Genomic DNA, 26,064 nt, shown 5'->3' on the forward strand with positions numbered 1-26,064 from the left:
GAAAATGTACTAAAGACCCGCTCAGTTAGACCCTCAGTTAAAAGGCGGAACATGTGTTTCCCTCCCTGGCGAAGGTTATAGCTGAAGGGTCGGTATTTGTGTGTGTTTTTTTATTCATTTATTGATCGGCTGAAGAATACACAGGATACAGAGGTGATCCACTCTAGCAAGTATACGTAGCTAATATCCAACATCACATCTGAAGATACAGCATTTGGGTAGTTCGATACAAATTTAAACAAGCAATATATACAATAAACAATCAATATATAAACCAAGTAATACTAAGTTTTGGAACGTTTGCTAACTACAATATGACTGGGTCAAGCTAAAATTTCAGTATTACTGGCGAGTATGGCTATGAACAATTTTGTAGAACATGATCAGCGGGTGAACATGACGACGATCCGAAAGTTTTTCCCGACCTAGTTCAGCAAGGAGCGAAGAATACGAAGACCCCTATACAGCCCCTGAAAGTACAAGAGCGCATTCGTATTCGTATACATATTCGGACTCGTTCTAATCATTGGGAATCACATAAAGTACACCCATGCCATATAATGTCACCATATTCAAGGAGAGGGTGAATAAAGGATTAATAAATAACATCAAGTATTTGTGTTGACATCTGGCATCCAGCTGGTGGAATTTTAGTATCAGTCCTTCCGGATCTCAGGGAGTGACTTTCTAGAACGCCCACAGCAGGGCGCAACCAATCACCGACAGCTGGGCGTGAACGACAGCAGTGCGCAACCAATCACCGACAGCTGGGCGTGAACGACAGCAGTGCGCAACTAACCACCGACAGCTGGGCGTGAACGACAGTAAGGCGTAGCCAACCACCGACCAACCAACTACGGTAAGGCGGGACCAGGGCAGGGCAAACGACAGTCGATTAATTAATCGCGCTTTTGGGACGGCATATGACCATTTGACCATCAGAAGTTTGATCCATTGTTCAAAACGCTGCGTCGACCTCCACCCGTCCGGAGCCGAGGAAAAAGCCAGGAAGGCGCCCACACCTTCCGTCAAAGACTCAGATAGCGGTCTGAAGGTTAGTGAAGTTCTAGGTCTAAACCTCTTGTACGGCGCATATTTTTCTATACACATAGAACTTGCCGTTTCTATGCTTGATCACTACGTTATTTCGTGGTCTGCATTAATTCTATTGTCCAACATAGTGGTTACAAACGACAAGTCTTCTATATGTCTTCACACTGCGTGATGGAAAACTGATTTGAATTGTAGCACCCCTGCCCTCCCCCATATACCTCACAATGAGCTGGATTTAGATTTTACGGATTTTGATTTGTGCAAACTTATAAGTACAGTTTGAAAGAGAGATGATAAGTACCTTATCTTTTCGACATGGAAATGTTTCTTGGAAACTTACAAAGTCACAAATATCCTGTTAAGCTCAGCCGACACAAATATCCCTCACCGGTGAGTTACAGATTTTCCGAACAGTTCAGTTACCCATTAATGTGCATCGATTTAAGTTAAAGTTGCAGGAGTTTTGTTTATTTATTTGTGGAGAGGACCATGCCCATGTATAATGAGAAACTTCTAGAAGAAAAATGAATTTTCTACATGTCCAGTTACGGACGTGTTTAGCTTTTGGATCTGAAATGCTTTCAAGTGTAGGGTTGAACAACGTAACCATAGAAAGCATAAGATATATGTCATCTTCCATTTTCCGCCGAACATCATAGGAATATTAATCCCTAACACGTTCTGACTTCCAAAAAATAGTTGCATGTCATGTACGAAACTTCTGTACAACCAAAGTTGTGAGTTATTCATCAGCTTGCTTTTTCAGGAGTTACGAGATAATAAGGATAGGAGGATGGAGGAAGGCTGGAGCAGCCAAACCGGGCGACCAATCAGGAGGACAAGTTACATGGAGGCTGTTCAAACAGTTTGCCTGGACAACATGGTTAGTAACATTCATTTCCTTTTCTTTCTTTCCTTGTTCTTTTTTTCGATTACGATGAATGGAGAGGGATGGGTGGTGCGTTGGTTTAATCAATTAGATTGTACATTGTATGATAGGGCATGACATTTCAATCATCTGAACAAAACTGATAGACATCCATACATGTTTACATGTTGATTATGGTTGTCATGGAAGGAGGTGATCGAGCCTGTTAACATGTATCAAGGTGTTAATAATCCTACATTGTTTCTTTCAGCTCTGCATGACAATAAAGACAACAGTCATCAGAAAGAGTTGAACTTGAACGGCAGTAACAGCAGCTTTCAAATGCTGCGTATCACCTAACCAACAATCGTGGGGATCAATCTAGTCAGGCTTGACATTCAGTCTATAGTTCCAGAATTTCTGTGGCATGAATGGCCAAGTAAACGATTTGCTACTTGTACAAATATTTTACTTTAATGTACAATATGGAAATGTATCTTCCATAACATTGTTTTATTAACTATCTTATTTTCTCTTACCATGTTAATAAAGTAAAAGAGATAAAAACACAATGTGATTGTCTGTTTCTTTTCCAACGTTGGCGATTTAAATAGTCCCTAACCTGAAGACATATGAGCGGCTTGAGTCATTCAATATTTGAAATCATATGTAATAAAATTCAAAGGATTATTGTGTTCAGTTTGTTCTTATTTCAAACAAAATACAACTTATTTAAAACATAAAGTTTTGATATTTCTATTTCCAGTTGTATCTTATCAGAATGTAACGTATTATTCGCTCTTGTAAAAAAGGCTTCTTTAAAAATGTTCAGATCATTGCAACAAGCCCTGGCGAAAGATATAGCTAAAATACTAGTAGATCAACAGACATAACTATCCCTTTACTTCACACAAATACCTTTTGACAAATACATGACAAACAAGTACTGTGATTAAATTGCCAAATTAAACTGTTTACCATATGTGCTACTTTCAAAATTAACACAGGGAGACAGGGGAAAGGTAACTTCAAAACAAATTCCCCAGGGAATACTCAACACATTCCAGACATGCCTGTGCAATTCTGGGAATTCTTACAGAACGGGCGTAAAGTATACTATTAGGCTCGCCCCTGAGGCGTCGCCAAAAATCAGGTGCACAGCTCCAATTTTGGGTGCACACATGTGCACATGCACCCAGTATTTCGAGCCCTGTACTATGATGATACACTGAAGGGCGGTTATGCCGGCTATACAGATACAGCTGATACAGATATAGGCCGTCGCAAAACAAGGCTCATAAGCCACTCCAGGTTTAGTATAGTGCTGATATTGCCATTGGGTGCCATCCATAAAATTAAGATTGTTTGGCCTTGGGGAGGACGGAGATGTGAGATAGGAGAGAGTAGCTGGGGCTTTGATGATGGCAACAGTGAAGCCATAGATGTTCCAGAAGATTTATAGATAGATGTAGAGAGAGGGTCTAAGGTCATGCCAATTTGATTTCTTGGTTGTCAAAAGATAATTATCTTTTTATAGATTGGAATATCAACATGAATGCAGAATCTGAGGGAAAAGTCTGCGCTTAACACAGTTTCAGGGAGTGAATGTTGTCAGGTGCAAGTTTTCACCCCAGGCTTCTATTTTCATGATGTCCTCTTGCTAAAAATTTCACTTCCAAATGTCCCAAGAAATAGGAGAGAGAGATCAGAGATAGGAGAGAGTAGCTGGTGCTTTGATGATGGCAACAGTGCATTGATGGTACAGGAGATTTATAGATAGTTGTAGAGAGTCTAAGGCCATGCCAATTAGATTTCTTTGTTCTCAGATTTTAAATGAAAATAATGCTAGATTGGAATATTAAGATGAATATAGAATCCGAGGAGAAAGTCTGTACTTCATTCAGATTCAAGGAGGGAATATAGTCAGGTGCAAGTTTTCACCCCAGGCTTCTATTTTCATGATGTCCTCCTAAAAATTTCACTTACAAATGTCCCAAGAAGTAGGAGAGAGAGATCAGAGATAGGAGAGAGTAGCTGGTGCTTTGATGATGGCAACAGTGTACCAGGAGATTTATAGATCGGTGTACAGGCTGGTCTAACCTGCAGGGATTGAATAATGAGCCTCCCATACAGATCTGAATCATCTGGCTACCTCATAGTCATACTGTTAATGCATCTACTTTCTTGATGGTTTTATTTTGGGGCACAAGGGAAAATGATGTTTTTGTGGTGTTTTAAGTTAGCAGTTGAAAGAAGTCTGCAGTACATGTGTGCAAATCACATAGTCGCAGTGTTATGATTTTTACAAAAAGCACAAAAATAAAACCACCACGAACGTTTCACAGTTTACGGTACTAGCATGATGCATGGCTCCTGGATCCCTGTAATGGAATGGTTGTTACTTCACCCCAGGGAGTGAAGTATTGTTGTTGGATTATCTGTGAGTGTCTGTGTGTACATGTATCTGTCTGTCTGCAATTACCAATATACAAAATGCCGCACTGTAAATGCATTTAAGTTTGCATGGTTTTTATTTCGCGCTAAGGGGAAAATGGAGTATTCACAGTGTTTTTAAGTTCGCGCCAGCACTATAGTCACACGCTGCTATCGTATTGGACAAAAATGTGTATGGTGGTTTTGTGTTTGCTGAAAAACAATCACAGCGAAAACCACGAACATAAAACCACCAAGAACATTTTTGCATTTACAGTATTGCGATACATCCAGAGCAATTTTCAGATTCAGAAAAAAATATCCTTAACTGGAAAAGCATCATGGAAAGAAAGCCTGAGGACCAGGTTTACACCTTGGTGCTCTCAGTTTAATGGAGTGAATACGGTCATATTCAATTTCCCCCCTCTGCCCTCTGCTTTTATGTTGTCAGCTTGTAATATATCTAACCTTAAAATGTCCGATTGAGGAGGCTTCTTGTAAGCACTTTCTCCATCCTGAATATAAATGTGAGTAGAATGAAATGGAAACATCTTGTTTTGTCTTTGAATTCAAGAGTGCAGTTTGCCAAAGACATTTTAATCGCTGTTGGGAATAAATTCATGGTGAATTTCTTTGTGTTGGATCAAAGCTCAAATCGTACAATTATGTATTCTACCAACATAGATGAGCTTTCATTCGAAATTGAAGTAGTAATATATTGTTTTGTCTTTGAATTCAAGAGAGCCGTTTCCCAAAGACATTTTAATCGGCGTTCCCAGAATCAGGCCTGCCGGCGATTACGCTCGGCTGCCCTGGTTATTAGCCTGATCTTCGTTGGTAATCAAAATCAATAACGTGGAGAGGGGGTCGCTGAACTGCTGTAGGGTCCGCACTGATTTACCCCTCAGCCTTCGGGTCACTGGAGGAGTGCATGAAGCATCTGCGGTTTAGATTGAAGGGGATTTTGTGGTATCAAATAGTCACTATTGAAAGATTTGCATTAAAAAATACAATGTACAGTCAAAACTGTCCAAGAAGACCAGTTGGGACTGATAGAATCTGGTCTATGTGGACAGGTGGTCACAATTATTCTTAATGCTTGTGTCAATGGGAAAAATTATATAAGGGACCACTGAAATGGTCACCCAGGTTCTCCTTATGTTGAGGTGGTCACCTGTACAGGTTTGACTGTTTATTGGTTTATCAAAGGCAAGGTAGTCCTTATGCAGAGGTGGTCACTAGTACAGGTTTGACTAAAGCCTCCATCTGTGGTTTAGATGGGAGAGGATTTTTGGTATGAAATTATATACCATATTCGTTATGTGCAGTGTGTGGGGCTTTATCTACAACAACACCCTTGTCTTTCCTACAAATTAAGTCACACAAGTTGTGGGGCTGCAGTGCATAATATATTCTTTTGATGCTATTCCAAAGATACATTTGATGGCTTGCGTTGAAGAATTAGATGCTTTAAAAGGTCTAGCAGCTGGCTGTGATAGGTAATTGCTGTGAAGGGAGTTGTTTTTCCCAGGAAATAGCGCTGTTTTGATAGATTGCCCTAGTTGTGCTCGAGTTGCGTAACTGGTGATAATGAACATTGGGTGTTAAAGACAGCAACGGACCGTGCAAGGATGTAACAAACGTACCAGCCAGGTGTGAGAATTTGAGTAGGCGTTGCATAGTGAGGCAGTTCAGCTCTGCCATTTTGATGTAGATTGCGGTAGTTGTTTGCAAGTTGCGAACTGTAATCTGTTGGGAAATATTCGTGGGGATATGATTTTGCGGAAGGGAGAATATGGAGTGTTCGTGGTGGTGTTTGGTTCTCAGTTGAAACAATAAGACGGAACACACATTTTTGCGATAATTCTAAGTTGCAGTGAAGAGGTCACCACGAAAACCGTAAATATAGATCTGCCCTTTTACGGTAACTGGTGATGATTACCATTTGGTGTTAAACAGTAACGGAGAGTGCACGGTAGTAGAAAACACACCAGCCAGGTGTGAGAATTTGCGCAGGGGTTACCTGGTGACGCAGTTCAGTTCCACCCACTGAGCCCTTAAGACGCAGTTCAGGATCAAGTGTTGGGGAGAGTCTTTATCTTCGCGCTACAGGTGTGGGCTCTCCCGGCATGTGTTCCGTCTTCTCGTTGACCTTGGGCGACCTTGACAGAGGGATGATGGGCCCGACCCTTGCCAGGCAATCAACTCCCGGGCAGTAGGAGAAGAAAAGGCGGGATTTTAACTTTAAGCCATTGTCAGTGTGCTGCCATAATTTCCTGGAAGGAATGGGCAGATTGAAGTCGAAGCCTGGAAATTCTGTTTTGACACAGCAGTGCATAGATAAGAAAGGACTTATTTTACAATTTATCATTGATTGGACCAGTCCACCGAGCACAATTTAAGCAAACAGCAAAACTTGTTCCAGAAGTTCTATTTTGACATAGCAGTGCATAAATAAGAAATAACTTATTCTACCGTTAATCATTTATTGGACCAGTCCACCGAGCACAATTTAAGCAAACAGGAAAACTTGTGCTGCAAATTCTGTTTTGACATAGCAGTGCATAGATAAGAAAGGACCAATTTTACAATTTATCATTTATTGGACCAGTCCACCGAGCACAATTTAAGCAAACAGCAAAACTTGTGGTGCAAATTTGTTATTGACATAGCAGTGCATAGATAAGAAAGGACACATTTTACTGTTGTCATTTATTGGACCAGTCCACCAAGCACAAGTTAAGCAAACAGCAAAACTTGTGGTGCAAATTTTTTTTGGACATAGTAGTGCAAAGATGAGGATGCCTCCTATCCGAACACTATGTTATGTTATGTTATGTTATGTTCTGAGAGTCACAGGCAAAATAACTCTTTTAACACGTTTTACCGTATTTTATTATTAGTCCACTGAGTACAATCAAGCTATGTGCAACAGCAAAACTTATAATGCAAGTGTAGAAATATGTCACTGCCAGCATCTTATTTTGTCAATGAAAGATTTAATGAAAAGAAACTGAAGAAAAGAAAATGCCATTCTTGTGAGATGGTACTTCAAAATGATCCAGTCAGCACAAGCTTTATCTTCTAGATTGCCTCAAACTAACGAAAGATTGAATGAAAGAAAAAGACGAAAAGAAAATGCAGATGGTACTTCAAAATGATCCAGTCAACGATAGGTTTTTATCTTCTGGATAGCCTCAAATGAACCAGTTCAGTCCTGTCAGCACAAGGAAACAAAATCAATACCAACCCAGAATGACATTCTTCTCACATTCGTAACCTTTAGAATTTTAGCTAATGAGAGAGAAGGCGTGGTGCAAGAATTATCGAGCGGTCACGAGCATCGATCCCTGCTGAATGGCTGGGATACTGTAAATGCCTTCAAGTTTGCGGGGATTTAGTTTTGCGGTAAGGAGAAAATGGAGTGTTTGTGGTGGTATTAAGGTTGCGGTTGAAACAAGGTGGTAGGCGGGCAGAAGACAGAAGAAGCATTTTCTGGGTGGTTTTAAGTTAGCGATGAAGAGGTCATGGCAAAAACCGTGAACATTAAACCACTGAAAGTTTCAATATTTACTATTTACAGTAGGCTATGTCAGCTTGCCAGCAGTGGAGAACCTTTACTGGACGCTAAGCTGCCACTGTGGCTGACTAAGCTATGGGAGAGAGTGAGAGAGTGAGTAGGCTATGAGGATAATTAGCAAGAGCCACCGGTGTAGGCGATTTTGTTTGAAAGCTGGATATGAACTTCAAAGATCACCCGTGTTGTACGGCGTAGGCGATTTTGTTTGAAAGCTGGATATGAACTTCAAAGATCACCGGCCGTGTTGTACGAGTTGTCAGTGAAGCTCACAAGAATGGAGTGGGTAGGTTCAGGGATGATGACCCCAGCTGAATATTACATAAAAGCCAGGAATATACCGTCAAACCTGGCCAGGCAACCACCTGGTGCAGTAATGACCACCTCCAGCCACAAGCTCATTAAAACAGTACCATCCATTTTTACATGGTTTACCCCACCCTGTTCTCAGCAACCTCAGTCTCTTGAGTGGTTGCTGAATGCAGGTTTGACCGTATAGTTGTAAGGAGGCATTCACTGTGTTTAACGTTCAAAGCATATCTCCCAGTTGCTGTAAAGTTGTGCAAGCTCGTTAAAACAGCTCCATTCATTTTCACATAGTTAACCCCACCCTGTCCTCAGCAACCACTTTTCCTCAGTCCCTGAGTGGTTGCTGAGTCCAGGTTTGACTGTATAATTTGAAAGGAGGGAGTCGCTGTGTTTTCAGTTCAAAGCATGATTTGCAGTATCTCACAGTCTCTGTAAAGTTGTGCCGCCCATCGATCGGTGGATGAGAGAGTGGTCCTCATTTCCCTTGATCACCTTTTGTCTTGACCCTGATCTCACGACAGTGCCCTCCTGGGCCGGCAGCAACGTCAATATTCAATTACAGGCAGAATTGGGGGAACCCTAACTTGATTTGTTCCAGTGGCTGTATTGATGTCCTTGGGTCCCAACGTCAGACAATGAAGATTGCTTGAGACAAAGATTCCTTTTGTCCTCTCAAATCGTAAATCTTGGCTCGACCTTGAATTTATCTTTTGTGGATCTGGTTTGTTTCTGACAGCATCCTTCCAGGAAAGATGAAGTGATTCACTGCTTGTGGCTGCGGGGTTTTGAAACGAGCATTCGATTTCCTCTTTGTTTCAGATCGCAGGAGACAAAGATTTCTTTTGTACCAACGGTAAATCTTGGCTCGACCTTGAATTTATCTTTTGTGGATCTGTTCTGTTACTGACAGCATCCTACCAGGAAAGATGAAGTGATTCACTACTTGTGGCTGCAGGGTTTTGAAACGAGCATTCGATTTTTCTTCTTTGTTTCCTTATCTCGTGAATCTGTAGATTGACCTTGACTTTATCTTTTGTTCCATCTGTGGATCTGTCTTGCATCTGACAGTGATCCTTGCAAGAAGGATGAAGCGGTTTACGATTTTTGACTGCTCGGTTTTGAAAGGAGCATTTGATTTCTTGTAAATGTTAGGATCGATCTTGAGTTTATCTTTTGTCCAATCTTAGGATCTACCTTGTTTTTGACAGCAACCCCTGTTAGAAAAAGGACCATATTTACAACTTTTGGCTGCTCTTTTTTGGAGCGAGCCTCTATTTTACAGATTTATCCCTCCCTGTACTTACGGTATTGTTCTAAGGGGAGTGATCAAGTGACCTCGCGTGACCCCACTGTCAAAATATTGGGACAAATTAGGGCCATAAAACCATTTGACAATCATTTGAACAAATGAAAGTCGATAATCCTTTTTCTCAGTTGATATATATTGATGTCCAGCCCATTCTTTAACTGTCTTCGCACTATTTTTATAGCACAAATGAATAAATCTTACAGTGCACATTGATTGGATGAAAAGGGGTCTTTGCAGCCTGGTAGATTTTGTCCAGGTCAGTTTCAAAAGATTAATAGTTGTTCATTTAGGGCCGGGCCGACCATTGTCCATTCCTAGTGAATTATTTAGAGGAACTCCTCTTAAGCACTAATTATATTACCCTTTTGGTTCCGGATGGCTGACCAAACATACATGCGCCGCGTTTGTCGTGACAGTAAACTGTTCGTGTTACCTACAAGGTGTCATATATCAGCAAAGTGGTTTCTAGGTTTCGGACACCTGAGATTTCATCTTAATAGGTCACAACTTAATGGATGACATTTAACGAAGACCCAGTATCTAATGCATAAGTGGGGGTAAAAACAAGATTGTCGCTTAAATCTATGACTAGATTTTGAGAATGAAAAGATGTCAAATGTTGTGACTAGAATTGAACTCAGTAAAGCAAAAGATGATACTAATAGTAATAACAAAGAAAACAACAGGTTTCAATAGGTTGTATGTATTACCAGCCATCTCCTTTCTATTGGCACCAAAATTTATGACTTGATTTTGAAGATGAAAATATGTCAAATGTTACAACTAAAATTGAACTCGGCGAAAGATGATACAGATAACAAAGGAAACAACAGGTATTGACAGGTTATACATGTATGTATTACCAGTCGTCTGCTTTCTATCCCATCCATGGCAACTTCTTGATCTGTAACAGCCATTTACGGTCCGAGGTACCAGCATCATTCCTGCGTGCTTTTCCATTGTTTTAAAGCAGGGAGATTCTGGGAGACCGTCCAAAATCAATGCCTGTTTGGAAGGCACCCATAAAATCAAGTCCGGGCGGCTTCATAAAGGAATCCAAGCCAAGGTTCGTAAGGAGAGAGGAATTGGCCACAGGCCACGGATACTACCAGGTGCATGATTGCTGTTGAACTCAGCAGTTCACCTCTATACAAATTCATATCTGTACGGCTTTGTGCTACACAGCAGAGCTGCTTATCCCAATGGTATTGCCGAACTTGAACCCCATGAATCCAGGTTTGCAGCCATCCTATATATAAGCTCTAAGCTCTAATGGAAAAAGAGAACTTTGGGCGCTGAATGGCAAATATTTGGAAAGTAGGTAGAGCATAGAAATGTTTCCAAGAAGCCTATGTAACCCCAGTTTCTTCTCTTGAGTTGGTTTGTCCTCACTTTCGGTGGGTCGACTTTGTCTTGGGGCTTTGAAAAATTGTTTCTGACTTTGGGAGAAGAGATTGTGCATGTTCATTTTGTAGACTGTATTGGGAATCACAGAAAAGGACAGACACACACACACACACACACACACACACACACACACACACACACACACACACACACACACACACAGAAAATCCAAAACGAATACTGTAAATGCATTTAAGTTGGCGTAGTTGTTAATTCGCGGTAGGGAGAAAATGGACTGTTCGCGTTTGAAACAATAGTAGTGCTACAGTCATAAGCGGGCTAAACATAAAACCACCGCGAACATTTCTGCATTGACAGTATTCTCTTAGGGTGAAGTAACTTTTAAAAACTAAGATAGCATCCTAAAGGTCTACACCCAAGTTGTCCAACAAAGCAGCTCAGGAAAAGCTGGAATTTCATTTGGAACCCTGGGATGACCTGAAGGATGTGTTGAATTACAACCTTAGGAGATTATTCCGGTCTAGAATGGAAGATAGAGGAGTAATTTCGCCCACCAATAGCGATCGATTCACCGTCAGGTGCAGTAGTACATGGCCTAGCTTCATCACGACTTCAAACAGGCATCATCTGGGGCTCCTCCAAAGCTATTGTGTGGTTCTTAGCAACAGCATGTGTTGTGTCTCTCGTCTGTATTGTATAGTCGGTATAACTGCCCTTTTGCGTAACACACTAGCTTTGCAGGCACCTAGTAGCAGCTGGTTATATTATACCCAATGACCTGTCAAAGTTAGACCTTTTGCATATCTAGCTGAAAGCCTTGTTCAAGCTATCTAGTGAGGACGCCCCTACTTAACTTTGTAGCAATGAGTTCTAGTTAACGAGTTACGTGAAACCAAGAGTTCCCACAGTATAGTGGCAAAACCGAAACGGTTATACTTACTACTTCCCGGAATGTCTAGCCTCAGTGTTCTCTTCAGTACGAGAATCACACGTTATAAAATCCTGGAAGGCTGAAATAATCAATATTCCAAGTTTGCACAAAATGCTAACTAGAAACATTTGCTGCCAGTTTCACAGGGACTCAGAATACCAAAATAGATTGGTGTGGCCTTATCAAATACCAAAGCAAGTTCTATGAAAAAAAGCCTGGAAGGTAATTTGAAATAATCAATATTCCAAGTTTGTACAAAACGCTAAGTAGAAACATTTGCTGCCAGTTTCACAGGGACCCAACGCACCAGCCCGGCTCATGTATAATTCATTCCGCAGTGATAGAGCACGCCGCATTCCCCCATCACTGTCAAGTGGTAAATGGGACCTGAAGAAGAGAAATGAGCTGGGAGGGACCGTGTGTGTTGGCGGCGGTTGCCTTTGGTTGTTAACAAGTTTCGTGTGGGACGCAGGTGCATTCGGAGAATACTGGCAACCTCAGGATTTTACAAACGAGCACTTTGCATGCCTGTTCCGAATGTGAGAAAGATTGGTTGACTGTTGATCAATGGAAAATCAAAGTTTGTTCAAGGTGTGAATTTGCTCATCTGATATTGAAGAATAATTGATTGCTACGTTTCGAAAATATTGTTGAAGTTGTTTGAAATCATGAAAATGACTGCCTTGCATGCGAGATTTAAAAACATGCAAGAAAATTGGTAAATTGTGGATAAATAGAAAATTAAAGTTCGTTCAAGGTGTCAATTTGCTCATCTGACAAAGGTGAATAATTGATTGCTATGTTCGGAAATAACAGCTTCGTTGTTGTCTGAAATCATACAAATGACTGCCTTGCATGACAAAAATTGGCTAATTGTCGCTTAATGGAAAATTATAGTTTTTTCAAGGTGTAAATTTGCTGATCTTACAAAAGAATAATCAATTGCTATGTTTCGAAAACAACAACGTCATACGTAGTTGTCGAAAATCAAGGAAACGACAACCTTGCACGCCAGATTCAAAATAATGGAAGAAAAATGTGTAAAGTGTTGATCAATAGAAAATTAAAGTTTGTTCAAGGTATGAATTTAGTAAACTTACAAAAGAACAATTGCCACATTTGGAAAATAATCATCGTTGTCCAAAATAATGAAAGCAACTGCCTTGCACGCCAGGTTCAGATGTGAGAAAGATTTGTTAATTTTTGATTAATAGGAAATTAAATTTAGTTCAAGGCAGTGTTAAAAAATTGCTGTGTAAAGATATAGAAAGAGCTTTGAGTTTGTGTAATTTTTCACCAAAAGAGTTGTCATCAAACCAAGCTTAATCTACCAGCAAAATTTGCCCCTCAAATGAAGGAAATAGTGTTTCAGATGGTTAAATTTCAAAATTTTCCCAGGGGAGCATGAACCCCCCCCCCTTAGGATTGTTGATGACCATAAAGATTGCAGGCTGGCTAGAACACAGGTTCAAGGGTAGGTCATGAAAAGTTGTCCGACCTGACAAGAGATGAATTGCCACATTTCGATAATAACAGCCTTGCCGTTGTCCGGAATTACGAAAACGACTGTCTTGCATGCCAGGTTCAAATGTGAGAAAAATTGGTTAATTGCTGGTCGATGAAAAATTTACACCCGCTGACAGTGTCGATGCATCATAGGAAATTTACCAAGCTGACAATGGAAGAATGGGCTTTGTTATGTATTCCCGATGGGCAGCACAACCTTCACCTAACCCTATCTTGTGTGTCACCGACCAAAAATAGAAATCAAGGAAGTTCCCTTGGTAAACAGCTTTCTATAGAAATGTTGTAATTTATTCATAAACACTGGAGGCCACACCAATTTATTTCCTTGCTTCACGGACATTCTTAAGTAATGATTTAGATGTCAGAATGAGAACAGAAGGCTTGGAGACCAACTTGCAAAACTTACATGTATGTTCACCCCCTGAAACTGTGTGTACCACTTAGGTACAGACTTTCCTTTCAGGTTGATCTTCCGGTTTGTGATTACTTTTTAAACATTAGAACCAACTAATTCAATTGCTCCTGCCTTAAATTTGCCCTGGCTTGATTAAGCCTTGAACTTGTGCAGTCGGGATAGCTCCTCTCTATTCTAACTCAATAAAAGAAGGAGAAATACGGTGTTGGTTTAGGTTTACGAGATTGGAGGATTTCCTTCATGTGTTATTCATGTTGCTTGGCACTTGTTAAGTCCAATTTGTAAGCTTTCCAGCCAACTTTCTCACACTTGCTCTAACTGCCGCTTTAACTTCTTTATGTCTATTGATTCACGAAAAGTTGTGCTCTAGTAATGAACAGGAAGGTGGATTCATGTTAGTTTATTCCCACTACCATTCAGCGCATTTTGTGATCTTCGTTCCAGTTGGCACTTAAATCCAATTTGTAAGCTTTCAAAACAACTTTTTTTGGATCGGGTCTTAACCTTTTTTATGAAGTGTCACTTTAATGATCCCTAAAAAAGGAACAGGCATAGAAGTCAAATTAATGTCTGTTTCCACATATAACGTGGACGTTTGAAGATGGCATACAAAATTTTTTTGGGTTCCACTTGGCCCTTTTCGTTTTTGTTCTACTTGTTACTTAAGTCCAATTTCTACACTTTGAAATTTTTCTTAGCTAAACCTTTTCCTCACCTCTTTCTGTAACCCCAAAACTGTAGAAAGTTCATCAGCCTCGTTTAAAGGGGATGGTAATAAGCTTTCATTAGTATTTGCATCCAAATTAACGTCTATAATTGGGTATATTTGAGATAAGAGAAGTTTTCATTCCATGTAAATTGTCTGTCAAACTGTGTTTGAACTTCCATATATCAGTGGGCTTCCTGCAGCTTTTCCAATAACCCAGTGTATGCAGATGATGCTGAATTAATGCTTCAAATATAAGGCAGAATTGACAGGGGAGTAACCGATTACAGTTACATGCTACTTCTTTTTGCTCAGACATAATCATATTACTACCTAGCTGGGTTTAGTTTGACAAAGACTGGAGCCACACAGTCAAAACTTCTTTAGCATGGGATTGAAAAGTTTATTCCTTTTACATGAGTTAGTTTTGATGGATATCTAAAATTAGTTTCCTTGCTGTTTGTGTGGTAGAATTTTGGACATGTACGCAAGGAGCAGTTTGCTGAACCATGTAAAGTTGGAATGAGATCAGAACAATATGTGAACCCCTACACTTAAGTGTGTGGGGTTCTTTTGCTAATGAAGTGTAGCTCTCTTCTAACACACACACACACACACATGCACACACACACATACATACACGCATACGTACAACACACACGCACACACACGCTTGTGTGCGCACACACATACTCATAGATACGCATGCACGTACCCACACACACTTTGAGGCTTTGGCTTTACGTCCCACCCAAGCGGAGCATCAGTATGTAATGATAATGATACATGTTCTACATTACACCCCTTGATTGAAGGAGGGCGTCTATGTAATAAAACTGATAATGAAGATTAAGTATCGACCTGTCAACACGGCGATCTAATAAAGATATTGCGTGTCATTAGTGATGCTATTATGTATGAAATATCAATCAAACATGACTTATTTTATGGTCGGAAATGTTGACTTACATCACCATAAGTCACCATAAGTTTTTGTACATACAAATGTCAAACCTGTACAATTTACAACTCTCATTAAGGACCACCTGGCCAATGTAACCACTATTTGGTGGTCCCTTAGATAATTTTTTTCCCCATTAAAATAAGCATTATTAAGAATCCTGTCTATAGCAACCTCCTGTTTGGATTTTAATGGTCCTCTGAGTGGTCTTCTTGGGCAGTTTCCACAGTATACTGAAATTGTAAAAATTAAAGTGAATGCTGTTGGAGTAGCTGATAGTTGCTCGCAAAGTGGCCATAGATCTATCCAGTTTCCCAATTTGGTGATTACCGAACACAATTAGGGAAAACAAGGCACCAACGATTTATCACGGGCACCGAAAATCAATAGGGGCGTGCGGCAAGGGATGATGTGGGGGGAAGGGTCAATTTGATCGACTGCCTGTCTGCGTACAATTATGACGGTTCACTTTGCTCTGCCCCTTGTTAGAGTCTTGTGAAATATGTGTCTAATAATATCATGAAGTTGTGAATCACACTGCACAGTTGTACGCAAAGCTTTGGGGTTTTATAACGTATGAATTGTTCTGCTATATCATTACTATTATGATGGTTCACTTTTCACCTATCTCATTAAAGTCTTATGATAATAAAAGGAATAATTATAAACTCTAGTAGCCATAAACTTAACTGCATTTGTCTCAATGGTTTGGAACTATAATGTAGAAATTATTCTGCTGATTTAGATAATTATGTTGTCTCCTTTTTTCATTACCTTGTCTCAAGAAAAATTCTTTCTTGAGTAGTACTTCTAAAACCGCCAAATGCTCATAATCATAGTACAATGTATATGATCAGCACTAAGCCACTGTCTACATGGACTGATTGACTAGACAAAATTTGATTTATTTTATTTTATTATATGCATGTTAAACTTTCCTTTGGACTACATTTGAATATTAGTCGTCAAAGTAGGAGAGTTTGCCAGTTAAGCAATATACGACCAGTACCATTGCTTATATTTGTTATTGCCTTGTACAGATTTGTGGGGAGAAATGTTTGGGTTGCGTAGACAGCCTCTAAAGAACGCCTAATTCATTCCCTTTGAACTTGGCAAGGCAATTAGGAAGGACGTAATTTATAGCGGCCCGGACGAACCCCAGAACTCCAGCTCTCAAGGAAATCCATCCGGAGTCGAAGGAAGGAAGGGAAGGACATAATTTTGTTGCCTCCTAAATGGGACCCATCTTAGGGTAATGGCTTTTCTGGGGCCGACCTGAACACATATCATGGCATGGATCATCCCTAATACCCAATCTGTGTCGGCCCGGACACTGATCACTTGTCATTACTGGTCGCTTTCTGGACGCTCGCTGTTAAAGGTTTCTACCGTAAGTTGGGAAATATAAGCAGGGAGGAAAATGTGCTTGATTTGCCTGTTCAATACAGTTAAGGTTTCTACCGTAAGTTGGGAAATATTAAAAGGGAGGAAAATGTGCTTTATTTGTGTGGGAAGTGCATTTAAGGTTCTCTGTTGCAAGTTGGGAAGTAGATAGGGAAGAGATTTTGCTTGATTTATGTGAAAGGGTTTCTACCTTAAGTTGGGAAAATATAAGCAGGGAGGAAAATGTGCTGGATTTTCCTGTTAAGTATATCCAAGGGCTTCTACCGTAAGTTGGGAAATATTAACGGAGGAAATGTGCTTGACCTGTCTGTTAAGTACATTTAAGGTTTTCTATTGCAAGTTGAAAAATATTAACAGGGCCAAAATGTGACTTGTTAGCACTATTCAGTCTACTGCAACCCGTGCCTGTCCTTAGTGCTGAAATAGTCACCCGTTGGTAGTCAATTGTCTGATTCACAAGAGCGACGGGCTCTTCCTCGTCATTCTTCACATCCTGATTCCTGATACTGTTTGTACATGTAATGGATGATCAAATCTGTACTGTTCCATATCAAAGAATTTTAGAGGTTAAAAATGTCACCACTCACTTCTAAGTCACTAGGTTAGGGTAGAAGGTACATGTATGTCCCCGTAGCTCAACTGGGAGCAGCCTCACTGTCGAGCTTCTGGTTCAGACGAGTTGGCAACTTGGAAATCCAGGTTCAATCCTGGGAAGAGCATCTTGGTGGAGGTTGCACCCGTCTTTCGGAAGGGACATAAAATGGGGGTCCCGTGTTTAAGCAGGTGCCATAGTTAAGAAAATACATCATGATCATCAACCAGTCTTTTTTAGCTTCAGGTATCTATGTCTTCCTGTGTGAAAGAAGTGCTTGGGGCTTTTGTATCACTGTACATTCAAGGCCTTTGATGATATGCTGGTTGAAAAATTACATTTCAGCATACAACAACATAGACAGTTTACCTGCAAGCAAGACAGAAAGCTATACCATTAGTTGAACTATTATTCCAGTAAGGCCCTCGCAGGCTGATCTAGTTACAACAGTAATGCACTTGTAACTTAGATGGATTGTTTCTTGAAAATTATAATCCCTGCAGACAGTTTGCTTTAGGTTAGTGCATGTAATATTTGTCTGCAAGACAGAAAGCTGCCATTAGTTAGGATATGATTTAGGTAAGGGTCTTAAGTTCACTCTGATCTAGTTAGAACGTACAGTAATGCACTTGTATCTTAGATGAAGAATTGTTTCTTGGAAATGTTTACAGTTATAATCCTTAAAGACAAGTTACTTTAGGTTAGTGATGCATTGTATGCAAGACAGAGAGCTGCCATTAGTTCTGATATGATTTAGGTGAGGGCCATACAGTTCAACTTGATCAAGTTAGAAATTACAGTAATGCACTTGTATTTGAAAGATGAAGGATTGGTTCTTGGATCCCAAATGGGAGTGGACTGAGAATGACCTTCATGTCTTATTCATCATGTAGGCTTTCTTTAAGGGGAACCGCTATTGTTGCTTCTCAAGTCGTGACTTGGGCGGAAGTAGTCAAGTGTTGTGGTTCTTGGATTTGTATCTTAATCAGGGGGGAAATCAACATGGCTTTTCTTAATTAGAGAATGAATAAAACATGATAAAGACTCCCCTGTGATGCTTAATGACGTCAATTAGTGTAATCTTGATAATATCACGGGCCATATTTCTAAGAATACTGTAAATGCATTTAAAATTGCGGCTGTTTTATGTTTGCAGTTTTCAAAGTAACCTCTTCACCGCTAACATAAAACCACTGCTTGTTCTGTCTTGTGCCCATCTACCTCCTTTTTTCAACGGCGAACTAAATACCAACACAAGCACTCCATTTTCTCCCAACCGCAAAATCAAATCATGGCCTTTGTGGACCATCCTTTTGCCTGTTTCGGTGTTTGTTTGATTGATTGAATTCCTTTGAAGTCTGAAGCAATTTTGAGGTCAGCAGGAAGATCTAAAACATTTTTTTTTTTCAATTTCTAAAGCCATGCCTCGCTCTGAAGTGTCAACCCCAGTTGCTTTCACGAAGCAATTTTCAGGTCATCTATTTCAGCTGGAACATCTAAGACACTTCTTCCGTTTCTAAGGCTTGATGGTACTCTGAAGTGTCATCCCCAGATGCTTTCCCAAGTGGGAAAATCACAAAAACGACCATTAACCATTTCTCTCTCAAGCCTCGAAAGTGTTTCTAGGTCACAATCTCACCTCTCTGCACAAGAAAAAGCGATGAAAGAATGACAGATGACGTATTAAACCAGGAGACAGTTTAAGATGGTATCGCAGACAGTCCGTAGACCGCAGAAATGAGTCTGAGCTGGTCCGGTGGAAAGCTGATATGGTCCCATTACAGCTAGGTGTGTCCCAGGTGGCCAGAGACAACCATAAAACTGAGGAGAGTGTTCATCTCAGACGCTCCGCAGAATTGGAGCAAGTCATCACGAGAATGTAACACCCTCCAGAGTCGGCCATGCAGGGCTGAAATGATGCTGCGGATATTGAATGAGTCGAACCTTTTATTGCATCTTCTCGTCCCAAGGGGATAGGCTGTTACCTCTGTGTTTTCGGTGTGTTTGTCTGTATTTCCGAACTACTTCGGCCAGATAACTCGTGAGGCTATGGATGGATGGTGACGGAAATCAGTATGGTGTTTGTGAGATGAAGGCCAAGGTTGTTTTTGGACAACCCTGGGGTATTCCTCTGCAGAATTAGACATACAATCCTTGGTGTATCTGCAGAATTGGACATACATGATATAGTTCTAACACACACTCGTACTTACATCGCCAGCATAATTGAAGAAGCTATGGATGGATTTTGATGGAAATCAGTATATACGGCCTTTGTGAGATGAAGGCCAAGGTTGTTTTTGGACATCCCTTGGGCATTCCTCTGCAGAATGAGACAGACTGTACAATCATGATGTAGTTCTAACATACATTTGTACCTTGGCCAGCATAATTGAAGAAGCTATGGATGGATTTTGATGATATTTGGTGAGATGAGACACAACGCGCTGGACTTCTCTAACTGCCTCATGCATGGCGTGACGTGGAAGCCTCTAAGTCTAAATAAGTGGTAAGATGAAGGTCAAGGTTTCTTTTGAACCTCCCTGCTTCATTCCTTGTTCTATATGCAAAACAAGACAGACATGTAGTTTCAACATAAACATTTGTAGCATATACAGCTGTAGGTAGTACTACCTACCCTGGATTCCTTTTTTCAAAGATTTCAAATGTGAAATGGAAAGGTACCTAAGTCCTGTTCACAGTGTATTCCATTTACGCTTGAACTGTTCTAAACTCATTCAAAGAAATGGTAAAATATGGTAGTTATGGACATGAAGAACTGTCAGAATATTGATAGTAGAAAAAAAAAATCTCAACATTACAAATATCCTCTACTACTAGCTACATGTGACGTTACCTTCCTTCATATAAAGAGTAAATTGAAATAGCTTCGACCCAATAAGTAATTGTGGGGAATAACTAGAGCAGTCATTGCGGCATCGATTGAGCATTCCTCCTGATAAAACCCTGGTACATTAGAAGCTGTATCAGTTGCAGGTAATGTATAGTTGGTGAAATACATATCACTCATGATGTCGAGAGATGTCACATTTTGGGTGAAGGGAATCTCTCTCTGGGGACCATCTTTGTTAAGTGGGTAAACCATCTGCTTGTAGAGGAATGGGTTCATCAGAGTCCATGTATGTGCTAGGTTTTGCTGTGCAAGGTGGAAAACTGAGGAAAGCTACCAAACTATAGTGAAAACTGTCAAAGAAGACCACTCAGGGCAAATAAAATCTTGGTCCATGTGGACAGGTGGTCACTATAGGTAGGATTTTTAATTCTTGTGTTGATTGGGAAAAATGATCAAAGGGACCGCCAAAAAATAGAGACAAAAAAAAAACATTTCAATGCATTCCAAAATCCATATTCACTCTAAATCATCCATGTAAACAGTGTAACAAGCTGCTTATAATATGTAATCTACTGCTACAAGGAATGTAGCAAGGTGGTTCTGGAGTATGACATGCATTCCAATCCTTATATCAAACCTTATCAGTGACTATCATGGCTCAGATATGCTATATGGGTCATTAGGCCACACCAATTTCATATGTTTTTTACTTGGACATTTTGATGTAAAATTTTAGGAAGAAAGCATAATGTAAACAGAGGGCTGGCGTGCAAACTGACTCTGTTCACTCCCTGAAACTGTGTGCACTAAAGTTCACACTTTCCCCTCAGATTCAGTTTTCTTGCTGACATTCCAATCTGGCATAATTTTTTTTTAAATCCGACAACCAAGAAATGGTATGGCCTTATTGACTTGTGTGTGGGGTGAAGTAGGCCCACGTGAGTGCTAAATGTGTCCCAGTGTGCGAGTTAATTTCAAAAGATATGAAATTTGACCCACTCCGTGCAATCAACGACACCCTTTGATCATTATTTCTCATGGGCAATATCTCCTAGCGAGCCAACTGTCACGTTTGGGACGTTGTCTCTAATCTTGTTGTTTCTCTTTAAGTCTCAAGATGTAGGTTTGTGTAATTCTGTTGTAATGGTACAACAGCTTTATCTTAATATTGTCTTTTCCTTGTATTGGTTTCACCATGTTTCATGTGTTCTTGTCACGAGTTACATTGTAGCATTGCTTCAGTCCAGTCCTACCGAATTGAATATCAATAAAATGGGAAAATCCATAATTATGATACCGTTCTATATCAGAAACTGCATCACATCCAATATATTATATTACTGACTTTGTATTGCGCAGCACATAAAGTGCGCCTCGCCATCCATGCTAAGTTCTCACAGCCGTATGTTATTACCTCTACATCCAACCGTGCGTCTTCATTCTAGCGTATCTTAGTTCAATAACGGTTGAGGGTCTTATGGCATGACTTAAGGGGTTTATGCAAGCCAAGATGCGATGCTATTCAGCCCTTAAAGTGGTTCTTTAATACATCTTCGACTGAAGGGGATAACTTGCACTTGAGCGTTACGTCCTGAATGAAAATGAAGACGCTCTCATACTTGTTGTGGTCGTTTTCTGAATTGTGCTAAATTTGTAACTGTAGGGTAAATATCTTCGCTGATGTGTTTAAGGCTTCGTTGAATGTCAGCCGATTAAGTGCACAAAGAGGACTATTATCATGAACTGGGTGTGTTTCGTGTGATTATGAAGAGATTGGGATAATAGTGTGAGTAGTATTCAGCACCAGCACTGAGTCATAACAAGTGCATATTGGAGACATCGATTCTCATCAGCTGGTTGTGCCTCTGTGTATCGACACATTGTGTTGTTTCTGGTAGTTCATCGCGGTACATTTGCTTGCCAAATTGATATTGGCATCAAGCAGCTCCAAAAGAAGAATGTTCCATTCTGTAAATGTGACAAAGAGAAACTTTGATTCGGTGGAATGATCACGCTCGCTAGCAGAGTTCGTTATCCTCCGGTTGCCTAGCAACAGAATGAGTGATGGGTCTGTTGGGAAAAGGGTGTCGTCGACCCAGGTGATATTGACCTGTTCGACATTCTGTTATAGAACAATGACTTGGGCCATAACAATTTGATTGGTTGGTTCTTGGATTTTAGATAAATATGCTTATCAGATTCTGGGAAAACGTTATGAAAACAAAGCTTGAGGACCATGTTCATGCCTTGGTGCACCCAGTTTTATGCTGTGAATACAGTCATATTGAGGTTTTTCTCCCTACGCTCTGATTTTATGATGTTCACTTGTTGTACTGTCACCTCAAAATGCCTGAGCACCAAGGAAATAAATTGGTGTGGCCTTTTTGATGAATCTTCACCTTTCAGCTTTAAGCTAACCGTGCACAAAAGGGCTCGGCTGTCGAGGCTTGATACTAAACATTTCTGAAAGTTGTTGGCAACGAAGAGTTTAAAAGTAACCATTTGTGAAAGCCAGGATTACTAAAACCTGGCACAAGTCCACGGCAAGTTTGCAGTAGACATCATTCAGCGAAGTCCAGAGGGAGAGGACTATTTGTTGTACACAACCTGAGTTGAACTTACAGCACATTGTTTGTAGTCCTATGTCATATTTGTAGTCCTGAAGCATGTGTGGATATGATCTAGGGGGAATTCTACCATTTGTGTAAGAATATGAATGTTTTATGTATGATTTTGAGTTGCTTGGCTTATCATGTGGTTCTGAAACGCTTATTAGGCCCCAAAGGGAAGGCAAGGAATTCTTTCAAACCCCCTCAAACTTTTGGGATTCTTGCTAGTATGTGAGTTGCATTATGAGTACAACTGGTTAGATAGCTCCATTAGGTAGGTAGTCATGGGAAAGTTTAAGTTCATTCAGTCTCCTGCAATGGATTCCCTTAAAGGCAACCAAAGCAATATCAGGGACCAAAAAATGGAAATAAAAAAACATTTATTGTAGTGACATTTACTAACACTGTCTAGCACATTTGTGTAATAGCTTCATACTTTGAGCATTTTAAAACCGTGCAAAAACATGCCATACGATGATCCCCTTAGTTGCGCGAGCCTACAAAAACCCTGGCGACGATTTTTAGGGAGTTCTCACATTACAACGAAGTTAAATTTTTGCATTATGGATGTCGCTATACATTGTGATAGTCTTGGTCATGTATAGAAATGGCTATTGACTTTCAAAATACGATTTTCAGGCCCTAATATTGCTTCGGTTGCCTTTAAATGTTGGCCAGGTAATTCCCTCAAGGTCATGTCACAATAGCATCATTTTCCTAGTACATAATCATTACAAGTTGACACTTTCATGTCTTGATTAGAGAATATTGTGGATCTGAGACACTTATTACAGATTGCATGGAATTCTTTTCAATCAAGTTCCTTTAGGGTATTTGTTGATGTGTGGATTGTATTTTGATTACATCGTGACTAAATGGATTTCAGAGTAAAGTAGATTCAGGAACATTCCAGACCCGCCATACTAAAAACCAACAATTGGACAGGGTCCATTGTTTCATGTCCTGGATCTTTTTTGGATGTCTTAGCCTCCCAAATTAAAGTGACATGCCCTGTGTACCTGGCCCAGCCCCCAACATTTCCCACATGTGTTTTGAGTGGGTTTGTCCCCAACAAACATGCTGGCCTGTCATGCTAGTGGGGTGGTTTTGGTTAGCTTGCCTTTGGTTTCTGTCAATTGTCATGAAATGTCACTGGTGCTTGTAGTGGTCTGTTCTCAGGAATGGATACTAGGACTAGGAGAGAACAAAAGCTTGGATGCAGCGAGGGGTTGTGTTTGGTCTCTTTGGCTGCAAGAAATACAACTTCAGGTCACACTTTACAAAGTGGCTTTTGGAATGACGAAATTCAGCTGTATATGTCTGAACTAATAAAACAAATGTCCAAATAAATTTTATGAACAAGCACACTGAATAGTAGAGTAGATTTAAGTATAAACATGCCTGACTGCAATAATATGTGGGTATTTGTAAGATCATTCTGGACATTCTGAAATGTAAAGAGGCTTTCCTCCCTCAGGTAATCAATTGTTCAGGGTATTAAGGTTTGGAAGCTAAAAATAACACTGACACCTGTACTTACAAGATGGTAACATCTAACTCCACTTGTCCAGATAGCCCTCCCCCCTTAAAAGGTTGCATCTGTTGAGGTTTAGGTTATCGGTGATAATGAGGCCTTAGTTGAGTGTTGACTATAAACCTAGCCCAGACTATGTTGTAAATGTTAAACTGTGGCTGTTGTATCTCTGTGGTATGCTGTAAACACAGTCTCAAATTCACTGTGGAAATGGGTTACACATGTTTCGCCTGGGGAGGCCTGGGGGGAAATTCCAGAGGAAAATCTCCTTGGTATCTGCCCTAATTGATTTGTAGTGTTCTCACCAGTGTGGTCACACTCTAGCTGCGACCTGATCTTCTGTGAAGTGTTCTTTGATATTGCTGAGTTTCCACAATGAAGGATGGTTCTCCAAGGGTGTAACACAAGCTGCCTGAGTGTTGCTATGCCTGTAATTGATTATTGTTGAGTTGGAGTTGTGAGATGAATATTACTGCCTCTCTGGGGAAAGCTAGAATAAGAAGGATTAATCATATCCACACATTTGACTGTGCTTATGTATGTGATGTGTCAAGGATAATGTTAGCTTTGCAGGTGTGTGTGTAATACAATGTATCTCAAATCTAATCTAATATCTTCAGACTTATGATGTTATTGCTATTGTTGGGAAGCTATATCTATCATAAGTGCACGGGTGTGTAATATCTAAAGATGGATGTGTATGTGTATCCTGGATGCCAGACTGTTTCCCCTGAAGCCTGGGAGGGGGCCTGTGTAAGATTTCCTTGGGGGCATGTTGGCCTTGGAGCCAAGGGGCTGGCCTCAGGGTAGGCCCTGGAAACAGTCTAGCCTGGATACCAGACCCCCAATCTCTTAACATATCTATGAGGGCTTGCATGCCCCTTTTACGTAGAGCGTAATCGGCCGTTTTAATTTTACGTAGAGCGTTGCCGACCACTCCATAATTTAGCGTAGAGCGTAGGGGGGGGGGTTCTGAATTTAGCATAGAGCGTAGGGAGCAGTGTTCTCGCCAGCGCCCGTCCTCCCGTCATTTGACGGGTTTTTGTCGCTCATGACGGACAAAATTTTTGCCCAACCCGTCATTTTTAATGGACAAAAATCGGTGTGTAAAGATATCTAGACAGAGTTTAGAATTTTGCATAAACTCCAGAGGATCACCGGAAGTTCGCGACGAGGGCGATCTAGATCATTTTCTAATGCCCGCCGGCGACAACCCCAGCCACACACAAAGAGCGCCGTGGTGGATATTTGGTGGCCGCCGAAAACTCGGCTGCCCTCCCCAAAGTTTTGGCTGGTCGCATCGGGCTGACGTTTATTTCTGTTTTGTCCCTCTCGGTTCACCGTCAGTCTCGTTATCAAAGAAGCCTAAAAATTCAGCAATATTCCTATAGCTAGGCTTTCTGTAATCTGTAAAACATTATTAAAGTTTCAAGCCGCGGCGGCTGAGTTGAATGCGCTTTCTTCCCGAAAGAAATGGTAAACAGGCGTCAGATATTCTATTCCACCATGACCACCAATCACAGTGCGTCGTCTCCGTCGCGTCAAGAAATATTGACCAATGACATGCGAGTCTCGCTACTCGCGTGATTTCAGCTAAGCGTGAATTTGCGAGAT

General features: G+C 40.6%; 1 protein-coding gene and 1 long non-coding RNA gene across 2 annotated transcripts in view; both read left to right on the forward strand.

The window, feature by feature from the left end:
* The window catches only part of LOC136437187 (protocadherin-7-like), a 79,520-nt gene that overhangs the window by 30,670 nt on the left and 22,786 nt on the right, over positions 1-26,064 (forward strand). The window lies entirely within an intron of this gene.
* Positions 866-2,611, forward strand: LOC136436182 (uncharacterized). The gene is made up of 3 exons (XR_010756014.1): positions 866-1,054; positions 1,820-1,936; positions 2,193-2,611. It is a non-coding gene; the product is annotated as an uncharacterized lncRNA (long non-coding RNA).

The sequence above is a fragment of the Branchiostoma lanceolatum genome, chromosome 6 (genome assembly GCF_035083965.1).
Source record: "Branchiostoma lanceolatum isolate klBraLanc5 chromosome 6, klBraLanc5.hap2, whole genome shotgun sequence".
Classification (NCBI taxonomy): domain Eukaryota; kingdom Metazoa; phylum Chordata; class Leptocardii; order Amphioxiformes; family Branchiostomatidae; genus Branchiostoma; species Branchiostoma lanceolatum.